The following is a 7,666-nucleotide window of genomic DNA, read 5'->3' as shown; positions in this document are numbered from 1 at the left end:
ACATTGAAAACTATTTCCACCATACCTAAAAATGGAATACACGTCTCTAATAGGGAAAACTTTTCAAACTTTTGCAAATATGGCAAATAGTGACCAAACAAAAGATCCTATATTCAAAACTCAATGATACACTCTATCTAATTAATATTACATCACGAGGTAATTTATTACACTATGTCGGCTCAGTTGGTGGACCTGTCGAAGAGGAACTCGTGGACCAGGTCCACGATTTTTTTCTTTTTTTTTTTAAATCGACTAAAGTGTTTTTTTCTAAGTTTTAACTAACAAATTCCTTCATTATTAAACTTAATTATATATTTAATCGACAATGAAAACATAATTATTCTGCACTCATATTAAAAAAAATGTCATGATATTAAAGAAGATTTACAATTAATTCTTTGATTTGAAAATAGAAGTTTACATAAAATTTAAAAACGACCCCCTGGCCTTTACCCCACATGGGATTGTCTTCGTGTGCCTCTAAATTAGCTTTGTCGTTGTCGGCTACGACGAATACGTCTTTGATCAGTGTCAGCAACATTGAGTCGTCTTGTGTGTTGAATAATACTTTCTATGTTGATCAATGTTTAGTGACACATTGAGCCCGACTCTGGTAAATTGTATTATACTGAATATTGTTGTACATCTCTGATAAAATTATTTTGTACGATGAAAAAAATAAATATTAAACAATTCATATCATATATTTGGGAAATGTCTGATTTTAAATCTCTTACCATGCAGTAATAGTAAGAGCCATCAGGTGTAATAAATTGTCTCGTGATTGAATCGTACTAGAGAAAGTAGTCATCTGATACAACTGACTCATTTGTTATTTCTCCCTATGCACAACGATCATGTCGTGCATGCCAGTAGGATATATATTCCGCGTGAATTCGACGCTAGTCTTGGTCGTACTTACCTCTCAAATCAATTTGGTGTAGTGCTGAGAGTGTATAGCACAACGAAGGTATCACTTGTCGCAGACCAAACTGTCTCAACACACGATCTCGATGATGTCACTCTACTATATGGAAGCATATAAGAGAGCTAACTATCAACCAGATGTCTCCACCATCACGGCAGTAATCAGGTAGTGATGACTAAATACCTTGTGTGTATGACATCCAATTAATCTGAAAAAAAAAAAAAGAAGATAATTATACACCCAAAATGTTTTAAATATTCATTTATATATACATTTGTTACCTGATTGTGCGTCAGTCTGTCAAATATTTTTCGGTATACTAGCAACATATTTGTTGACTGTTCAGAGGCAGTTAATACATCATTCCATCTAAAATTATAAAAAATACAATAATTTATATTCTTACATAAAATGATAACGAAATAAATATATAAATGAAATAATACCTGGCACTAAGTGGACGATGACCTGGGACCTATAATTGGACTTGTGCTATAATTGGAAATCTATAATAAGCCCATACCTGTAGTAGTATCAGTGGCCTCACGCTTGTGCATTGGTAGCCTGACAAAGTTCTATAAAGCCATGCAAGACAGGTTCCACCCCCACGAGTACGTGCCAGTAAGCTCGAAATCAGACAGTAACGGGAGAAACATGAGATGTACTAGAGTGTTCAACTTGTTAGCGAACAAAAAATCCTCCAACAAGCTACATAATGTATGCTCGTGCATACCTACGTACGCTGATGTCGTTGGCATCGGGAGGTAGTTCTGGAAACTGGGACGCCAACCATGGGATACTCAATCTTGAGCCTTTTAGATCATCTGGTAGAACGCCTAAGAGCTCGTCATAAACATTCTTCCAATCATATTGTAATGAACCTGTCAATGGTTCTCCATCCATTCGTAACCCAAAGGTAACATCTTGCAATGTAATCGTACATTCCCCATAAGACAAGTGAAATGTGTGAGTTTCTGGTCTCCAACGCTCAACTAAAGTAATAATGAGGTGTCAATCAAGTTGGATAAATCTGATCTGTGCAACTCCAAGAAAACATGTTTGTTCAACGTAAGGAATAATAAGTTGATTAAATGAGATAGTATGTTGTGCAGATGTCTCTCTTCTCTGACAACCCAAAACTACGGTAGAAGAACTATCCCATATCGATTGTGAACGATGCATATTTTTTTGATATAGTTGTATGGGATTAGAAGGACCAAACTCCATTATCTAAGAAGTTCAAATTACATTACATAACAAAATTGATCACATAACAAAATCTATTTCCTAAGAATGAATTAGATAAAATAAATTCATTACATAAAAATTACAATTACATAAAAAAAATATAAGTACATAAAAGATACAATTACATAAAAAAAAATTCAAGTACATAAAATATACAATTACACAAAAAATATAAGTATATAAAAGATACAATTACATAAAAAAAAATACAAGTACATAAAAGATACAATTACATAAAAAATTTAACGGCCCGAAGAGGAAGCACCTAATGTACGTTGTGGACAAGTACGTCTGTTATTTCCTTCTCTCTTGCAAATTGTACATCGAACTTCTTGACTTGCCTCTTTCCAATTCATTTCATTATGAATGCGCGTACTTTTTAGTCGACCCTGTTCTTTTAGTAAGTCCGCATTCGGACGAACTTCTGTAAATGATAATTCTGGCCAATAATTAGAGTGTTCTATTGGATGGAAGTGACCTTTATAACATCGCTTGAAATGGGAAAATTTGTAGCATTCATCAATAAGAGGTATGTATGTCAAACACATGTAATTATAAACTGCAATTACATAAGAGTATGGAATCTTGAATGACTGCCACTTATTACAAGAACAAGTTCCTTCTTTCAAGCTCAAAACTTGTATGTTATCCTCTATAGGGAGAAATCATACTTATGTCAGTTTGTACTTTAAAAGTTTGAGTTTCTCTGTCAATAGATGTCATTGTGTGTGCAGATGCTCGTTTTTCCCACCTCTTAAGTTTTCTCAGGGCATATTCTGTATACATGTCCCCGCGATTGAGTGTTTCACTAATCTCTTATCTTCGACATTCAAAATACAGTATTGTGCAATAAAATGTTATCCTAGCCGAAGAAGTAATTGGTAACATTCTAGCACCTTTAAAAACACCATTCATGCATTCAGCTGCATTGCTTGTCATCCACCCACAGCGGTACCCACCGTCATGTGATTGGGTCCATTTTTCCAAATCAATATTAGAAAAATATTCAAGGTATTCAGAGCTCAATTGTTTCAATTCTTTCATGCACCGAATGAACTTGCACCTTAGGTGTTGATTTCCTGCCTTAAACACCAAATCTTTTAATTACTTTGATTTATATTTCGTATTAAAATTATTGGTAACATGGCGAAGACAATATTGATGGTACACTCTAGGTTCACTCCAACCAATTTCCTCATTATTAATTGTAGCAAGAATGCCCTTATGTCTATAAAAAATCAAGTAAATACCATCTCTTTGGGTAACATATTCACACAATGTCCACAAAAACCATGACCAACTGGACGAATTTTCATCTTCAACAATAGCAGCAAGGGGAAATATATGCCCGTTTGCATCAATAAATAAGGCGGTCAATAATTTTCCCTTATACTTTCCGTAGAGATGAGTTCCATTGATCTGGATGAATGGTCTATAATATTTGACCCTTCTCTTGCAGGACCGAATGACCAGAAAACTCGACAAAAAATAGTCGTACCTAGCACATTAGACAAAAGGAAATACCAATTCGATTGTGTTTCTGGATTCTAATGAACAAGAGCACTCAACCATTATGGAAGCTCTGAGTATGATTTCTCTCAATACCAAACATAACAATCGACGTTTTTCTCTTGGCTTGCCATACCCGTCTATAATTAACATTATAGCCATTTTTTTTTTAATTTCTTCTTGGAGTAAGGCCACAAGTACCCCAAGATTAGCTCTAACCAAATTTTGGATTTCTATACTCATAAAATTTGAATCAAGCTGTGAATGATCATGTGTCACTTCTAAAAACAAACATGAGTGTTCCTGATAACTAGCAGAAATGCCAGTTATTATAAGCCTTTTATTTAGAATTATGAGGGCTAACAGGTAGAAAACGCAGTGATAATACTTAAAATTTGTGAAAAATTGAGTTTTGCGTCAATAAGCACCTAAAACCTCAATGACACAATATTATGCATTATTCTGTGCCAAAGTGTCTATTTTTATAGCTATTGCGGAATCAAACGCATGCGTTTGTAATAAGCAATCACAAACAAATGCTTGTGCTGAAGCCAGGCGACTGCAAAAGGCGAACGCAGACAGCAACCCCATGCGTCCAACGCATGGAAGTTGCAATAATCGCATGTGTCCAACGCATGGAAAATGCGGTTAACAAATAGAGATTGCGGCCACGGAGTGACAGCCATAATAGAAGATCGCAAGATGGGTAGAACGCGTTGATAACTTCAGCTAAATTCAGCTCGGACATATATCTTGGGAGTATCAACAAGATAAGACGATGTGATAACGCCCATACCGCGACAAAAGCAGTAGTGAGCCATACCTCCATCATTACAGCTGTCGGCGTCTAAGTTCTATAAATAGAACTTAAGACCATTATTTTGAGACATCCGAGCTTCCGCCTCAAGGCAGAAGTTTGTGATCACAGATGAGAGTTGAAAGAGATTTTCAGTGAGAATTCTTCATCTCCACAATCCAAACCGAGTGACGATCGGAGCATTCGCTGGAGATAGAGCTCGAGAGAGACATCTCCACCATTCTACCATGGCACTACCGGCAGCCTCGACGCAGAGTCCTTCATCTCCCTTCTAATCTCTGTATTGTATTACATTTTAGCTTGAGATATTAAGATATTTTGTGATCAATGCAAATCTTAACTCCTTCATTACCGTATTCTTCATCATCTTCATCTCTAACATAGTTTATCTTCAGCGTTTATTTATCAAAGTCAATCGCATGCTTAATCATGTAGCCTAGAGATAGGATGCATGTAGCAACCCACCAAGAGGTGTGCGTTATGAGAGTATAGTGAATTAATCCTCTTTGCTTGGTGAAAGGCTGTGGCAGCGTCTGTCTATGGGATGTTGCATTGCTTGTCTATAAGTTAAGTAGCCGCGTCTAACTGCCTGAGAAGGTAAGGGATGGAACGCACTAAGCAAGGTTCGTATTGTTCCTAGAGATAGGTACAATCTTATGCTCGACGCAACCATGCACTATAGAGATATAGTCATGTGGCTGACCCACCCAGAGGTGTGATGCGTTAGTGCAACGAGCTGGGATTACTTGGGTGATTTAAGATAGTAAATATTCTCATTGCAAGTCTTCTATTGCTCAATCTGTTTAGTTAGGAGTAGAGTAGTGTGAATCATTTTAAACCTTTTTCGTTTTATTGTTATTCTTATTTATCGCCTTAAACGCATCACCTCACAAATATTATTGAGTGACAAGTCCCCGTGTTCGACCTCGGATTACCCGAGAAACTTGCGTTTGTGTTATACTTGGCGCAAGCATAAGAAAACTTGTGATAGGAATACGCGATTATTGCATGCTAAGATTAACGCATCATCATTCCGACGCATGACCTCAGACGCATGGAAGCAAACGCATCAGTTATGTCTAACGCATGATTTCATGTTCAAACTCATCCGTCCTTAAATGATAAAAATAAAACAAAACAAAACGTGTCCATAAATTATTCCTAACAGTTCCCCTTCAAGTTCGGTGATTTCGAACATCCCATGAGTCTTACGCCGACATGCCCGTAACCTCCAATCACAACCATCATTCCACTGTTTGCATCTCACACACCAAATATCTTGATTTGATTCCACTACAATAATCACATAGTGTTCTGTCACACAGTATTTTTTACAGCAAATTGTAAATTGTAAATCTTCTTTAGTATTAAATAACATTCCTTGCTATATTAAACTAGAATTATCTACACATATACTCCTTTCCTCCAAAGTTGACCCTCGTTCATATGTTGAATTACTAATTTCCTAATCTATTTGGGTGAACATATCCGACGTTACCAACTCAAGATCATGTTCCCCACTTCTATCGTTTCCAAATAATTCATCAAGTTCAACATGAATATCACCATCTCCTTCATTTCCACATTCAAGAATGACTAAATCTTCATGACACATCGACATATTTATTATGATTTTTTCAACTGTTATAATTGACAAAAAATATGTTAATACGACAAAAAAAAATTATTTCTTCCTTTTTAAGAAATTCAAATATTTTCTTAAATCAACCCAACAAATAGCCCAACAAAAATATCCAAAAATAGCCAACAAAATCAACCCAACAAAATCCAAGTTCAACATATAAGATCTAAAGATTATACATTTAAATCAACCCAAATCTAAAATCCATAAACTATACATTTAAATCAGTCCAAATAAAAATAAAATAGTATATCCATGATACATTTAAATCAGCCTAAATGAAAACAAAATGATATATATATGAAACAATCTTTATTTATATAAACAAATACATATATTGAAAAAAAAATTTAAAAAAAAACTTTACCTAAGACGGACGACGACAAAGATTGAAGACAGCAGATGGTAGATCGACTCATGACGACAGCAACAAGAGAGGAGGAAAAGGTAATCGTGAAGACGATGGACAGTGGATTTGGCGACCGACAGTAGTGGAGAGGAAGAAAGGAGAAAAAGTCTCAGATGGGGGAAGAAGAGGTTGCGACATTTAAAAGACCACTAAGTTGTGTACCCAGTACACGATTTAGAGTAATCGTGGACCTAGTCCACGATTACCTTAGTCAACGCTGCATGACTACCACATTGGCAATCTGCGCGTGCTAGATCACAGGAACTCGTTTACCGGGTATACGATTTAGTTCTAATCGTGTACTAGATACACGATTATTTAAATCGTGTACCAGGTATACGATTAAAAAACTTATTTTTGTCAATATTATCCACCAACTCTATTTTGTTAATAATTATTAAAATAACAATATTTAAAAAAAATATATATGAATTAAAATGTACCTCAACATTCCATTTTTGTATTCCCAAGGGCGCGGTGAATGGCTTCAACAGCTTATTCATTTTAAATATATTTTTTTTTTTATTCAACATCACTTCAATAATAGTATTGACAAAGTAAAGTATGAATGCAATTGCATTTACTTAAATTGGCCTAAACTTATGACTTTTTTGTATCTTTTCATTGCAAAGAAAAAATTACTGAACATTACAAGTAGAGATAAGTACCCCATGAACATCATGGTATAGGCAAAAGGGGACGGGGAGGTAAGCCCCCATCTTCCACATATCTTGCTCATCTAACATGACATGGATCACCGAACCAACATTTCAGAATACTTTGAAAAACACGTAATTCATTATTGTGGAAGACGTCAAGCAAATAGCTATAGATGCATCAAGTAAAGATCATATAGCCTAATTGACTGCAAAGAGAATGGGAGAGACCTAATATTCATATTGTGCGAAATCCACCTCATAACGACAAAATTAACTAAGGGAGTGGAGGTCATTTTGAATATTGTACACCCCCCCGCCACTTTAAGAACCTTAGACGTGGTACCTAAACACGATTGGATCGATTTTCAAAGTATGAGGGACTTATACATAATTTGAAACTCTCTGACATCTACCAAAAAAAAAATCCCGAATATAGGCCAATAAACACAAA

The 7,666-nt window shown here is 35.5% G+C and overlaps 1 long non-coding RNA gene across 1 annotated transcript; it reads right to left on the bottom strand.

Annotated features, from left to right (window-relative positions):
* Positions 1–381: 381 nt before the first annotated feature.
* LOC150035838 (uncharacterized) lies at positions 382–2,252 on the bottom strand. Its single transcript, XR_016529515.1, has 3 exons — positions 1,455–2,252; positions 1,213–1,300; positions 382–1,139 (listed from the first exon to the last, which is right to left on the bottom strand). It is a non-coding gene; the product is annotated as an uncharacterized LOC150035838 (long non-coding RNA).
* Between the last annotated feature and the right edge of the window lie 5,414 nt (positions 2,253–7,666).

The sequence above is a fragment of the Benincasa hispida genome, chromosome 5 (genome assembly GCF_027475165.1).
Source record: "Benincasa hispida cultivar pf3 chromosome 5, pf3_genome.v1.1, whole genome shotgun sequence".
Classification (NCBI taxonomy): Eukaryota; Viridiplantae; Streptophyta; class Magnoliopsida; order Cucurbitales; family Cucurbitaceae; genus Benincasa; species Benincasa hispida.
The sequence above is the reverse complement of the archived record's forward strand: the minus strand, read 5'-3'. Positions and strand labels throughout refer to the sequence as shown.